Here is a 15,373-nt window from a genome sequence, read left to right on the forward strand (position 1 = left end):
CTTGACAGTTTTCGTGTACACCTGTTTGAAGAAATTGATTACTACCCTCTGGTGAGGAAGTCGTGCCTATTTTAACATTACTTATTAAATCGTTTCGCAAGCGACATGTTTTCGAAAAACGAATTTTCAATCTGATCGCGATCAGCTGATTCGTTTTGATCAAGCAATTCTAACTGATTTTGAATGATATTATATTCCTGAAAATCGGATTGAATTTTATTCAATCGTAACTGTAACTGCGTGATATCTTTCCTGTTCTCTGGTTTATTGAGAAAGGTAACAAATCGTGTTAATGATGCCTTTATAATAGCCCGTGAATGTCGTAATGATGTTATTTCTTTTCCTGGCTCCATCATGAATATATTCAAATGAAATTGTTCTGCGTAAATAATAAATCTATCTAAAAAAAATCAAATGTTACGTATTTGGAATGAATTAAAATGTGCAAAAAGAATATGATAATATGAGAACATAAACATACAATAAATCGAGATATGTCTCGTTTACCGGAATCCAATTGAAGCAGATCACAACTGGAAACTCACTGTCGATTCTTAGATTGTTAATGTCACCTTCTATCCACGGCATGCAAATTGATTTTCCATGCGTTACTGCTGCAATATTTCTTACGAATTCCAAACTGTATCCACTTGCGAATGATGATAGGTACTGATTGATGATCTTGCTGGTGTCGCACTAGATCCGGCTCGAATATGGCCAAAATTATGTATTGTTTGTTGTGTCTCGAAGGACCACTCCAATTAAGGAGAATAATATCAAATTTGTTGAATTAAATGAACTGTATTGAAATTTTTAATGGTACGTTGTGACATTTCTATTTGTATTCAAAATAACAAACTCTAATAATGAATACTAGATTAAAATTAGTGCAAAATTGCACAGTTGGTCCAATGAAAATAAAATAAGGCTGTACCGTTCGCCCCTTTTGCTATGCTGCATCTGCCTTTTTCTTCATTTCAGAGTCGACATCTTCCGCATGCTGATAATATAAAATCAACAATGTAAAGAAATGCTATAATAGTTACCAAAAGTACCTTCACATGTAGAAATATTCCATGCGTGCTTTCCAAGGTAGAGAACTCCCAAGTACTTTTACCCACTCTAGATTTTCCTGTAGGGGGCACAAATTGGTTCAGGAGATACAACTGAGCAGGAACATTATTATCACCTGTAAACAAAAAAAAGGAATAACAGCCTTTGATTATAATAATTTCTTGTTGATTGTGTAATGTTGTACAATGGTACCAAATTATTAAGTTTTTTTTATCACAGCTCCCTTTCATATAAAGTGTCAAACATTCAATAAAAATCTTACCTCCCTTCGCCACAATGTCGATTAATTCTAATACATAAAGATCTCGTAATTCATTTTTTGGTTTCAGTATCAAATTTGTTATAAATGTCTGCCAGTGTATATATTGTTGTGCAACCCCACTGAGTTGCACTGCGAATTTTTTGTGTAGGACTTATGACGAAATAATGGAAAGAATGAAGTTCGGATTGAAGTTACGTTTTATTTCGTACACATTCATTAGGTAATATCTTCCACACACAGGTTACATGCAGGTTACAAGTTTTACGTTTTTACCATTTCGAAGTTTAAGATGGACTGCCTTTAACATAATCACCTTACCTTTAGTTTGAATTAATGGAAAGTAGTTTCAATAAAGTAATTATAGTCATTTGTAAAATGGTATAGTGTGATTACATAGGACAGTCCTCTATCCTACTTTCTAGTATAATTCCAGAAAATGCTGAAAGTCTTATCTTAGCTGAAACAGGTTCGTAACAATATACATCACTAGTTATCAAGGAAATCAAATATTAAGTTAGATATCAAAGCGATTAAATGTGAAGATTTCTAGGGAAATCTAGTGCATTAAAGGCACTTCCCATAGTCAACTGTATGCAGGTGCGATAGGTGGATAAACCGTGTGAAGCGCGGTTTATCACAATATAATGTAACGTGATTTATAAATTCGGGTTCGATTTATATCAATATTTATTAAACAAAACTAAAACACTATAAAAACCATACAATTCTGCTGTGTTAAGACCAAGTGTCATATCTGCAGTTTTGCACGTTTTCCAGCTAAGGGTATAATCGTAATTATTACACCAAAATACATGTTTTTTGTTAAGCAAGTTTTGTCGTAAGTGCATTCCATACCTCACAAAAGTAAATTTAATTTTTGTCGTAACTACGAAATCACCATATATGTTAGAGAACATTGGCGTATCTGACATTGTGACATGAAAATGTCGTATCTACATCAGTACCTGTAGATACGACAATCATCGTTAACACAACTCAATAGTTATGTTGTTCCGCTTGTTAGAGTTAATGATCGTAAGTACAAATCGCATGCGCATTTTGATGATAAACAGCCGGTTTTCTGAAGTTCATAACCTCACATTCAGTTAGTAAGGTGTTCTGTGATTATTTATTTACTTTAATATACTATTGTATGTAATTATTGCAGATTTGATATCATGAATCGTACTAAAAAGATACTCTCAATGGCATTAAATAAGGAATTGTCTGAAAAAATTAATAATTACAGAAAAAGTGCACCTAAAAAAGAAAAGATTGTAGAAGATAAAGATTATTTTCCGTACATAGAGACAAAAACGAATAAAATAGTTGTTTTAAGTGACATTCTCATTAATCCCTCGAATATTGAGAAAGAACCTGTAATAGCAACTGCAGACAATTCTTCTTGTCCTTCATTAAACTCGGATACGGAAAGTTTTAGTTGCAAAATTGCTAGGGAAATGTATGAAACAATTTTAGACAAAGTTTTTGACAATGTTAAATTATCCCCCTTTCAAGACAGTAACAAACCAACAGTCACCATTATTGAATCAATTGTAGAGGATAGTGTAGAAAGCTCTGTTAAAGTAACTAATTTAGGGTATACAAAGAAAGGCGAAGTTAGAAAACGGAAACAATACGAAGCATCTCTAGAAGAACGAAAGAAGGTGAAAATAGATAATCATGTAGCGGCAAAATGTGTGTCAAATCTTGTAAAAAAATAGATACAGAAAGACGACAAAGTATTAATAATCAGTTTTGGAAGATGACTAAGAGTGAACAACAAGCCTTTACCGTTAGCCACATTAGTCAAAATTGTCCAAAACGCAGAACTGTACTGGTATCAAAATCTTTACGCTCACGTAGGTCTAAAACAATACACTACCTTCTGTCGGACGAAAAAGGAGTGTCGCACGAAGTATGTAAATCCTTTTTCTTGGGAACGTTAGGTTATGAGCTTAAGAATGACAGAATAATAAGAAACGCAGCATCAGTTCTCGAATCTGGTGGTATTAAACCACCACCAAGTAAGAAAAACAAAAATCGTTCTCAAAAACTCGACCGAAATGTAATTATTGACCACATAAATTCTTTTAACCCGACCGTTGCACACTATAGACGCGAGCATGCCCCAAAACGTCGCTACCTCCCCAATGACATCACCATCAAATTGATGTATGAGGACTTTAAAATTAAACATCCGCACATACATTTTTCATACTATTTGTACAGGGAAGTAGTGGCGGCTCAAAACATTTCTTTTGCTAAACTTGGGCATGAAGAGTGCTGGTCATGCGAGGAATTCATTACTCATACGAAAAAAGAAGGCCACACAAAAGAAAATTTAGTGTTAGAATGCAAAAGTTGTGAAATCTTCAACAAACACCTACTAAAATATAGAAACGCTCGCAAAGAATACCAACACGACGCTGAGACTGCAGATACCGACAAGTATGTTTTTACCGCAGATTTACAAAAGGTAACAACCAATTATCTTAAATTTTCCAATATTTTGATTATTTTTGTTATTCCAGGTGATTATGTTGCCTCGATGCGACACATTTAAAGAGATGTTGTTCACCCCACGGATAATAGCATTTAACGAGAGCTTTGTACCTGCAGTGTCAAAAAGTAGGCAAAAAGATGTGGAAACAACTGCGGTATTATGGCACGAAGCCATAAGTGGGCGTTCTAAAGAAGACCTTATCAGTACGTTTTATACCTTTCTTTCTTCAGTTCGAGATGCAGAATACATTATTCTTTGGCTTGACAACTGCAGCGCGCAAAATAAAAACTGGTGCCTTTATTCATTCTTTATCTACTTTATAAACTCGTCTGAAACTGCGCTCAAGTTGTTGGAAATAAAATATTTTGAACCAGGGCACAGTTTTATGGCAGCTGACTCATTCCACCATATGGTGGAAAAATCATTAAAACGTATGGGAAAAAGTTTATGACTTTAATGACTTTTCAAGGGCAGTTAAAAATGCATCAAAGAAAGTGAATGTCATAGACATCGAACTTCAACATTTTTTATTATGGAAAGACCCACACATCACAACTCAAAAAAACCACCCCAAGACCTTATTTAAATGATATTGTTCAAGTCAATTTTGAAAAAGGCAGTATGTTTTTGAAATATAAAATAAATTTTGACCATCCATTCCAAACTCTAAATTTTTTAAGTGCAAAGGTAATGAAACAAGGTATTCCGAAACCAAAATCAAAAAATACCCCTAGAGGAATTACTCTTGAAAGAAAAAATAAAATTATTTCGAAGCTAACAACCATTATGCCGGAAAATCGCAAGATCTTTTGGCAGAACTTACCTGTATCAAGCCAAGATACTAGTTTGAGCGACAATGATGAGTCATAACTCATTAGTGTGAAGCAGCGAATTGTGTTTTATTCATGATAAGTAGGTTTATTAGTAGTTTAATGGCATGTTAGAATGTGTACTCATTTATTTGACGTTGGTCAAATGTATTCCACACACTATTCCACGGATGCCATCCTTATCCTTCGACAGAATTGTTTGTCCTCGGTACATCATCTAGTGTTATTTGGTAAACACTCCACATCGAAAAAGGATACTGTGGAGGACGACGTTGTCTTCTATTTGGACGACCGAATAAAAATCATATACCCCATTTATTTACACGTTCTTGAAATAACATTCCTATCTATTAATTATATTGAAATATTTCGCATTTTTAATATCGACGAATTGTACTGTCGGTGAAATGCCATATCGGTAAATTGAAGTCGGTGATTTGCAATCGGTGAACTTTCCGGAACCCGTTTTTTTTACATAATTAGTTTATTTTTTATTTATTTATTTTGCCTTTATGTTTGAGTGGGCGGCGTTTCAGCCAATGCTGCTCTACCAACCCAACCCACTATACATTTACAAATATCCATGCCCGAACCCGGATTCGAACCAGGGACCCTAGCACCACAGTTCAGCTTTAACTGAACTGCGCCACGCGAGCCGGTGAGTGAAGACTTTTTTACATCATATATATAATATCGCAGCAGCTCTGAGACTCAAATCCTCTATTATTACAGCGGATAGGGCTCTTTTCATAGCATCTTTCGAAAAATCACGGTTTGTCACCTTTTTGTAACTTCGCGACATACCTAATCCTGAAATAAAAGAATGATTCGCCCTATAATTCATTGGAGGTACTTTGGACATACCATGGGGATGGTTTGGACAGCTGTCCAATCTATCCTCATATTGCGAATGATAATAAAAAAATTCGTAAAAATATTTTGATCTTACTAAGAGCTGTATCTTTGGCATAGAATGCAAGGCCCATGATATAGTTACTTACCTACCCAAATAAAACAGTTGCAACAGCTCCAACACTTACCACACAATTGATTAGAATACTACTGCCCAAAGTTATAAAGAAATTTTTATAAACACACACAACCTTTTTATAACTTTCGTTGAATGCACTTTACATACCCGTATGGATATTTACTATAAAGTATGACGCTTGGGTCATCTTTTGTATGAGTTTGAAACGTTTAACTGCAATAGGGCGCGAAATACAAAGCTGTCTATTGTATCCCCGTGTCCATTCTATCCCCGGTCTCCCCTACCTGTACTGTTGTTCTCGTCTGTGCGACATTAAAACAATCCTCCAGGAATGACAATAGTTTGTACCCAAACCAAATTTTCCGTTCAATCTCGTCGGCTCCTGCACCGGATTTGTTCATATCAGCGTTTTTTTTCTAGTACGTCGAAATTGTGCAAGCATTACGTTTATTTTGCGTTCTAACAATGATTGGCACATTCATTATGTCACCAATGCTTTTCAGTGCATCATGTTTTTTATTGCGGTTTTTGTAGTCTTTGTGTTTGGTATTCCACACCACGGGTTTGCTCTCTAAATAGCTGTGCTGGTTGTTCAATCTTTTCCTTGTTGCAATGATCCATACTACAAAATTACAGCAAATAATTTTATCAAATTTAACCGTTAATCCTGGACCGGCCGACGCGACTGTAGAGAAAAAACGATCAAACTCTGATCGAACCGAGAACAAACGAAAGAAACGTATCGTTTCAAACTTGTTTAAAAGTCGGTGTGTATACGCATGAACATTTAAACTCGCAAGTTTGTAAACCGGTTTGCAACATGTTTGAAACACGTTTGAAAATCGGATTTTGGTGAATACGCGCCTTAAGACGGATCTATTAAAAGTTTTAAACAGTTTGAAGCTCTGCAAGATTTCTTTCCCTCGTATTGGTTCGTTCTCTAATACCTTGAACAAATTAAGTTTTCCTGGCTCATCACCTTGTGGAACGTTTACTGACCGAAATTGTGGGTTTGAGAGATCTAGATATGTAGAGGACCCTCAGTTTATCAAATATTTGCATTTGCATGTACAGACTTGCCTAATGTACCCGCAATACGTCATTTGACGGTAGTACTGGTAGTAGTAATGTACATGTACTTGATGTCGACGATTGTTCCTCTTGAGTGTCCTACACGTAAGAATTAATAAACATTTTAAAAATTGTAATCATATTTCAAAAAAAGAATTAATAAAACTTCATATTAATGTCTGTATGTACGTATGTCTGGCAAAAGATTACTATTTAATAAATGATTATTTTGCAATTATGGTAATGTGCACAACGAAAACTTTTTACTATTTAGCTATTATAATTAATTGAATTGGTGAGTGGAAGAACAGTAGAAGTCCAAAAATGTAGTTTTGAGAAAAACGAAAAAAACTGTTTAACTTTGTTAGTTTCTAATTTTTGACATTCTGACTCACAGGAGAGTTTTACTACATTAAATTTGGGGTATCAATATGTAATCAAAGAGGAAGAAAATGACCTCCTGTGAAAACTAGAATAAAAAAAAGAAGTTGGACTTATGTGAGATTTTCGTTGAGGGATTAATGCATAACACTAGTAAGGTAACTAATATTGTGATTTTATATTTTCAAAAATAAAAAATTAACTTCTAGCACAACTTACTAAGGCTAGGTTAGACAAACAAAAAGCTTATTTTCTAATACAAAATACAACGTAGTCATACAACAGGGGTTTCACTCATCATCATCTTCTTCTTCGTTAGTGCCCGTTTTCCACGAAATTATATGATAATAAAATTCCAGTACTTCTCCAGGTGGAATATACTGCAAAACCTTTTTATGTCTGTAATTTTCTTTTCTTTAATAGTCACTGGCTCACTGTAAGCTAAGGTATTTGGGAGTTTCGGAGCGGCATTAGGCTTCAGCAGTTTAAAGGTTCGGGAAACCATACCACCTATAAAGTCATAGACAGTGAGATATCCTGGTCACTACTGTATGGAAGCTGTTTGTATTGCGATAATGTGAATGGAACTTTATTTTCTTTTGTATCAATACTTTTAGAATTTTTTTTGTAGAAATTTGGCCACCAGGATTTGAAGTCGATAATATCCCTATTGGTAACACTATTAACAGTAAATGGGAGTTTCTTTCTGGAATCTTTGATCATCTGTTCATACTCTTCAGGAAGTTAGGTGCGATCCGAACGTCGTACGAGTCTTTTAACTGATCCAAAATCCCTGTCGCATGGAAGAAAGGAGTGTCCACGCACGGGAAAATATTGGTGAATGATCTTGAATTTCTTAGTGGCCGCAAGTGCTAAAAAAATCTTACAACGGTATTATTACGGTTTTGCCCGAAACAACCATCCGAAAACACATGCCATTCGGTTATTTCTGGGGGTATTTTATTCTCGATATAGTCTTTAAGGAAAGTGCAGACTTCATTTGGCCCTTTGAGAGCCTGTCCTTCATGATATGTATAAAATGTACCACTATCGCTAAGATTGTGGATCTGAAATGAGTAAAACCAGAGTTCCCTGTAATAGAATATCTCCTGCACAGGAATATTTGGGAGTGGGAGATTTGACATAAAATCGAAAGTAATTCCCATAACTTCCGGTTTGTTTTGACACTTTGTTTTAATTTCCTGAAGTTTGAGGTAAAATTTTTTAGCCTTTCTTTTGTGCACAATGAGTTCGGCAGCTGCTACCCTTTTTGCATTGTCATTCAGGTGTTAGAAACAGTTTTGTTTTCAAACTCTCCCATATAATTATTATATGCACTTTGAAAATTAGGAGTTGACTTACGACTATTAGAGAATTTCCAAATAGGTTGTTGTAATGTTTTGAAAATTTGAATCGCAATCCTATCTGTGGAATCAATTCCTTTATCATGGACTCGTTTAAATTTCGAAATACCTCATTGTCGATCTCGTTTTCTAAAAAAAACCTTTAACCCGTTGTATCACACAATGAATAGAAATTGTACACTACAAACTGGGTACTAAAAAAATGTGTGGTTCGGTCCTTTAATAATCAATCGCCTCGTATTTTTTGAGGGCTGTGGTCGTACTATGCATCTATATATGGTACTATGTGACACAAAATGATAATAACGTTGCAACTTGCAAGTCTGCAATTCGCGCCATTGGCGTTGATAAATGAGTCAAAAAGGTTCAATCTGAAATGTACTTGTTTATTGAATTAAATTTCATTACACATAGTTATTAATATACTTACGAGTAAAACCTTCAATCAAATTTTCCAACTCCCATTCCTTTAGTTTGGTTATTACGAAATCCATATTTGTATGTCTGCTTATATTCACACTTCAATGTTCGAAAGCAAAGAATGGTGAATTAACAAACGCACAAAACCCAAGCTACCTTGCCCGCTTATTTTTATGTTTGTACAGTTTGCATTTCTTATATTATTATTACGTAGGTGTTGTAACAAACTCATTTATGGAATGCATATTCACATTGTAATTCCAACAACAGTTTTTACTATTATAAATAAACTAAAGTATATACAGAGTGGCCCAACGAGAAGTATACAGAGGGCTTTTAGGGTATCACGATTAAATTGGCCAAGGTATAGTTCTACTTTATCTAGTAGGAGTTTTGACTCATTTAGTTTTACAGTTACATTTTCTTTATCGACTTTATGTTTTACATAAATTTTTGTTAAGATACTAAAAATGGAAAGATTGTGGATTACATAAGTCAGGGATGGCCAACTTCTCTTGCCCAAGGGGCCACTTCAATACTTTCACTAAAAGCGGGGGCCGCACAAAAAATTTAAGGCAAATTTAGGCTATATAAATATATAATATATAAAAACAAATGCTATTGAACACTCTTTAATTTTAATATAGCATTTTAGAAAAAAGTTTAGCAGCACAAAATCAAAATGACATATAAGTTATATTAAATAGGTACTGTTTGTTTGTTAATGGACTGTATACACTTGATTTTTAATTAAAGGGTAAACTTAGGAATGCAGTATTTAATTTTAGTAGAACAAACGTAAGTACAATGAAAATAAACTAATAATATTTGCTAATGAACGCCAAACATTGCGTGTTATAGTTATAGCATTCATCACTTAGAATTTCGCTTCTCCCCGTCGACTGTTAGCTCGCTCTCTCACCGAAAGCACTCGAGTTCACAATTCACGCGCGAACAGGTACTCAGTTCTAGTTTAAATAAACATAGTATTGAACCAAACATTCTTAAACGTCTTGACTTGAGTATGAATTTCTTTAAAGTTCTCCAAAATTTAACTGAAAAAACTCATTAATGAGAACACCGAGGGCGGGCACAATCCTTCACCAGTTCATCAAAATCAATTCGTATTGAGGTGGTGGCCACCTTTAGCAGATCTTGAAGATGGTTGTCTGTAAGTCTATTTCGGTGAGTTGACTTTACAAATTTCATTGTCGAAAAAGTGCTTTCCGGTTTTTTCTGGAAAAGAGGGTCACATTGCAAATCACAGAGCTCCAACTGTAAGTCGTCATCTTGCTGAGAAATGTCACATGTCGTGGGATTGTTAAATAAGAAGATGTGGTCGCAGTTCATTAAAATCCAAAAACCGTTCATTGAATGATACCAAAAGCTTATTCAATTTTGGTAGGCAAAAACTGAAATCACTGGTTGGAATTTCTTCCATGATTTCTTTGCACGATGGAAAATGTACTAGATTAGCTTTTTCTAGGCTTAATTTGAAAACCTTTAGTTTATCTACAAATCCATCTAAGTGTCCAACTAATTCAGGTATGGTTTGATTTCGACCTTGTAACATCAAGTTAAGCTCATTCATGTGGTGACTTACGTCTGTTAAGAACGCCATATTGCACAAACTTAGAATCTAGTAGCTTTTCGTGCATTTCCAAAGAGATAGGTGTATTGATATGTGCATTGAGAATCTGAGCTACCTCTTTTCTCAAAGCGAAGCTTTAAGCAGTTTCCTTTACTTAGCCAGCGTACTTCTGTGAGAGTGTCAAGTCTCCATACTCTGCTTCTAGTTCTGTTAAGAAAGCCATGAATTTTCTGTGAGTCAATGACCTATTACCACCTCCTTTAATCATGTTAACACATTTCATGACTGTTTTCATCGTGTCTTCCATTTCCAGGATTTTCCCACAGAGAGCTTCCTGGTGTATAATACAGTGAAATACTGGACAGTTGATACCAGCCTTTCTTAACAAGCCCACTAGGCCTATTTCCCAGCTAGCTGATGACCAAATTATGACGTTAAATGGACGTCTGCAACCACGGCGTACATTTGACGTTACCTTGCGTGACTGTAATCCTAAATTCCATTTTGCACGTATGAAATAAAATTTCATTTTCAAAAATTTGTATTAACGTAAATAAACGCTGCGAAAGAATGTTATATTATTGCGTTTGATGTACTTTGTGAAATTTAAATGATTGCCGCGGTAGCATCACTATATGCGCATGTCAATACTAAATTTTTTTCACTGATTCTGATTGGTTGTTAGTAATACGGAATACTGTCAAGAATCAACCAAAGTCGCAGTTGCAGTGCTTGATAACCTTCAATTTTAAATTTTCATTTATTTTAAGCGCTCCTGTTAACTATTTTCTCGCGTTGTACAAATTTACAATTGTTAGAAATATAAGGTAAGGTCGAATTTTTTTGTTTGAATCTTTAAGGATTTTCTGTAGGATTTGCGGTAAAAATGGCATACCTTGTGGTCGAATTTGCGCAAGAACATGGCGGCGGTGTAGCCGCTGTAAATAGTTGTTGGTTAACTTCCCATAAAAAAACGTGTACTGGCCTCCTCACAAAGAGCAAAATCGTTTTGATAGAGCCCTGAGAACAGGAGAGACTGCAGATCAAACTTGGGAAGTAAAATAAGGACAAAAGAATCACTTGTAACCTCAAACGTTGAAAGCGAAGATGAAGCTTTGGCCCCTCTGAAAAGAGGAAACGGGTTGTGCGAAAATTTTCCGATTCAGAAGAGGACACTGTTACAGGTACGCAGTTACCACGACCCCCCACTCATTAAACGAAGGAAAATAGTTCCCGCAGAGGGTACGTATTTGGTGTACTTTATTGTCTTTCACAATTCATTCTTGTAAAGCTGCGTACAGACTTAGCATGAGTACAGGAAAACTGCCTCGACCCATTAGCCATGCGTGCTGTACGCACCTTAACAAAAGCAGTGGTTCATGCTCGGGTATCTACATGCTATTTTTTGCAGATTGTTCCAGCATTGCAATTTCATTCATTAATTGCAGGGAAAACAAATAGGATTTTAAAATGTCTCATTGCCGATACTGCAGCTATTCATTTTAATTGTTTTGGAAAACGTTCTGAAAAGCGACCCTTTTCAGCTTTGTGTCTGAAGAAGTTAGTTGTTGGTAAATACATGTGTCACTGTGTTTATGCAATATATTAAATGTTACGTTTTTAGATGCAGTAAAGACCAGCGTATCAAATACCAGTGATAAAGAAGTTGAAGACGCAATAAAGGTTTGGTTGAAACATTCTACAGATCGTTCTAAGAAAGAAAGAGAAAAATGTCAGAGAAAATCAAATACAAATTAAAACCATTTGTTGGCAAGCGTCAGATGTACCGTAGGATAGTCCTTACTAAAAATACCGTTCATACTCGACCTACAAATTCACAACTGCTATCTTCAAGTGAAACACGTGAGTGTAACACTGTTACTTCACCGCTCTTGATACCCCCGTTACCAGATTTGAACGATGTTACAGAAGGTAGCAGTGGTATTATTCATCTTTCAAATGTATTACTTGACTCTAGTTCTAATACTTTTCAATAAATAATAATAATAAACGTATATTTGAAATAGAGAGAGAGAGAGAGAGAGAGAGAGAGAGAGAGAATAAATTGAGCTTGAACATACTGAAAAATACATGTGATAGATAATTTAAATAAATTATAAATTTCTAAATAAGTATGACAAAAACGAAACCATTTTCCTATAAATAAGTAAATAAACTAATATCATCCATTTAAACAAAATGATCTTACTCTTACTGCATTAAGTATATAATTGTCTATAATAGAGCACAAAATCACATATAAAACTAAAAAGTTTTCTAATTGCACTCACTTGTGAGGTTAAAAATTCCTCCTCACTTAATGGAACTTCAAGTGTGGTCATTTCTTTATTTATACGGAATCTTAGTTGAAGCGTGTCCATAACCACAATTTCAGGCACAAATAGTTCGCGTGTATAAAGCAATAAACAAACATAACCTATAATTCTTGTGCACCAACATCTATCGAGTGTTCGTCTTATCATGCCCTAGTGTTGCAACTGTCCATTTGACATGTAACCTGGTCACGTGTATAGGGCGCATTTGGTGCGAACTACAAAAACTTAAGTCGAAAACGCTATTAGATTCCTTGCTACTGGAGACTCATATCCTATTATAGCTTGGGAAATTCTTTCCGAATACATCCATCCACAGTTTGCAATATAGTACGAGAGACATGCAATGTTATATGGGATGTTTTGTCACCAGTCTATTTAAAATCTCCATCACAAAAAGATTGGCAGGAAGTTTCGAAGCAATTTTATGAACTATGGCAATTGCCCAACTGCCTTGGGGCGATCGATGGCAAGCATGTGAGGATTAGAGCACCATCAAATTTGGGATCTACATTACAAAAAATACTTCAGCACAATTCTCCTCGCAGTGGGCGACGCAAAGTATAATTTTTGATATGTGTATATTGGGTCATATGGCATACATAGTGATGGCGGTGTGTTTCGAAATTCCCCTCTTGGGAAGAAAGTATTATCGCAACTGAATATTCCTGGTGGGAAAGTATTCCCATTTGAACATGAAGCAGTTTCTACGTACTTTGTAGGGGATGAAGCTTTCCCATTACAAACGTATTTGTTGAGACCTTACAGCAAAAAAAGTAATGTACCTATGCCCGAGGATGAAAAGATTTTTAATTATCGGTAAGGATAACTATATTAATTTTCAATTAGTTGTTGAATGATTGATATTATTTTGTAGTTTATCACGCGCTAGAAGGACAATTGAAAATACCTTTGGAATAATGGTTGCAAGATTTCGAATATTTGGAAATAGGAAGCGACTAGATCCGCTTGGGACTTTAGAGATAAGATTAAAAATTACTTTATTGATGGGAGTATGCGAGAAGAACCCACTAGCATCAATTAAAATTCAGGATTTATACAATATATATATATATATAATAATTTATTTTATTTTTATGTATATATAAGTGTATATGGTTACAATAACTTTGCAAAAGAAAAATAAAATAATGGTACCCACAAAAGCAGAGCTTGTGCGTGGGGGTTCAAGCATGGTATACACCGAATTGAAACAAAACAAAAAAAAATAAATAAATAAAAAATAAACATGGACCAAATTTAAAAATAAAGACTGACTGATGCTCAACCTTTACCCTATATCATATCAATAACAACGCTTATAAAATTCTTTCCTATTTAAAATAAATTTTTTGACACTATTTTTGAAACTATTGAGGGAAGTTTTTTTTTTATATCCTCAGGCAAAATGTTAAAAAATCTAGAAAATAAATAAGAAATAGATTTTTGACCAATCCTTTTTCTGGCTGCACATGTTACTATATTACTCCGGTGACTTAATCTAGTGAAATGCGGATGGCAGATAAAGTTTGCTAAGTGTTTTTCACGGAATTGTTTCATTACTATTTTATAGAAAAAAAGTTGTTTGATGTCGTATACACCCGCCTCTTCGTATAACAAACTAGAAGAATACAAGCGACTCTTTTTATTTTAAGAAACCTTTCTTGTAAGAATATATATATATATATATATATATATCCTTAACTTTTGATTGAGAGGTCTGATCGAAAAAGTACGAATCGTTTTGGATTCTAGGCACCAAAATTAGTGAGAAATTTTGGAAGAGTCGATTTTTGGTAAAAAAGGAAGGTACTGCCTTTTTTTGAGGCTGGAAAAAAATTGTCTGAGATCGACCGGGAAAAAACATTTTCTTATAGAGTTTGGCCCGTAGAATCAATAATTTCAAAACAGTTCCAAGATTGGACTACTAGATCAAAAGACAGCCCTTTGAACTTTATATATATATATATATATATTTATATATATATATATCGCTACTGCGCGTGAAAAAGGGGTTAAGTCAATTTATGGCGTATTTGAGTTTAAGTCAAATTCCATTATAGTTTTTCATTCTTTGCGTCTGTGTAAAAGGGGCTAAGTCGTTTAGCATGCCTACGTGGTTACAAATGAATATGACCTATAGCGTTAAGTCACAAATTATAGCTTTTGACTTGTGTATAACGACGTATCTCGACTTGTCGCATTTAACGCATACTATGTTACCACTATAATGGGCGCACAAGGAGATATGTCGACTTAACTCGTTTTACGCATGATGGAGTTACGTCTGCGCCACTGAAAATGGTGACTTACCGCGTTTTTCATAACCTATCATCTTGTATTATTGTTGTGATGAATGCTGGACAAAGGTATAATTTGTAATAACTACAGTGAAATAATGGCTTCACGGGGAAAAAAATGGTGAACCTCGTGAAAGCTAGTATTAATGTACATGTTACCGCTGAAACTAGTACAGGTACGTGAATACTTATGATTTCGTCTTATGATAAAATTACTTCTATTTAACTCGGTTATGGACTAAATGTCATA

General features: G+C 34.8%; 1 long non-coding RNA gene across 1 annotated transcript; it reads right to left on the reverse strand.

Annotated features, from left to right (window-relative positions):
* Window positions 1-204: 204 nt before the first annotated feature.
* LOC116169258 lies at window positions 205-1,522 on the reverse strand. The gene is made up of 3 exons (XR_004144913.1): window positions 1,056-1,522; window positions 482-1,000; window positions 205-396 (listed from the first exon to the last, which is right to left on the reverse strand). It is a non-coding gene; the product is annotated as an uncharacterized LOC116169258 (long non-coding RNA).
* Window positions 1,523-15,373: the final 13,851 nt, after the last annotated feature.

The sequence above is a fragment of the Photinus pyralis genome, unplaced genomic scaffold (assembly GCF_008802855.1).
Source record: "Photinus pyralis isolate 1611_PpyrPB1 unplaced genomic scaffold, Ppyr1.3 Ppyr1.4_LG1, whole genome shotgun sequence".
Lineage (NCBI taxonomy): Eukaryota > Metazoa > Arthropoda > Insecta > Coleoptera > Lampyridae > Photinus > Photinus pyralis.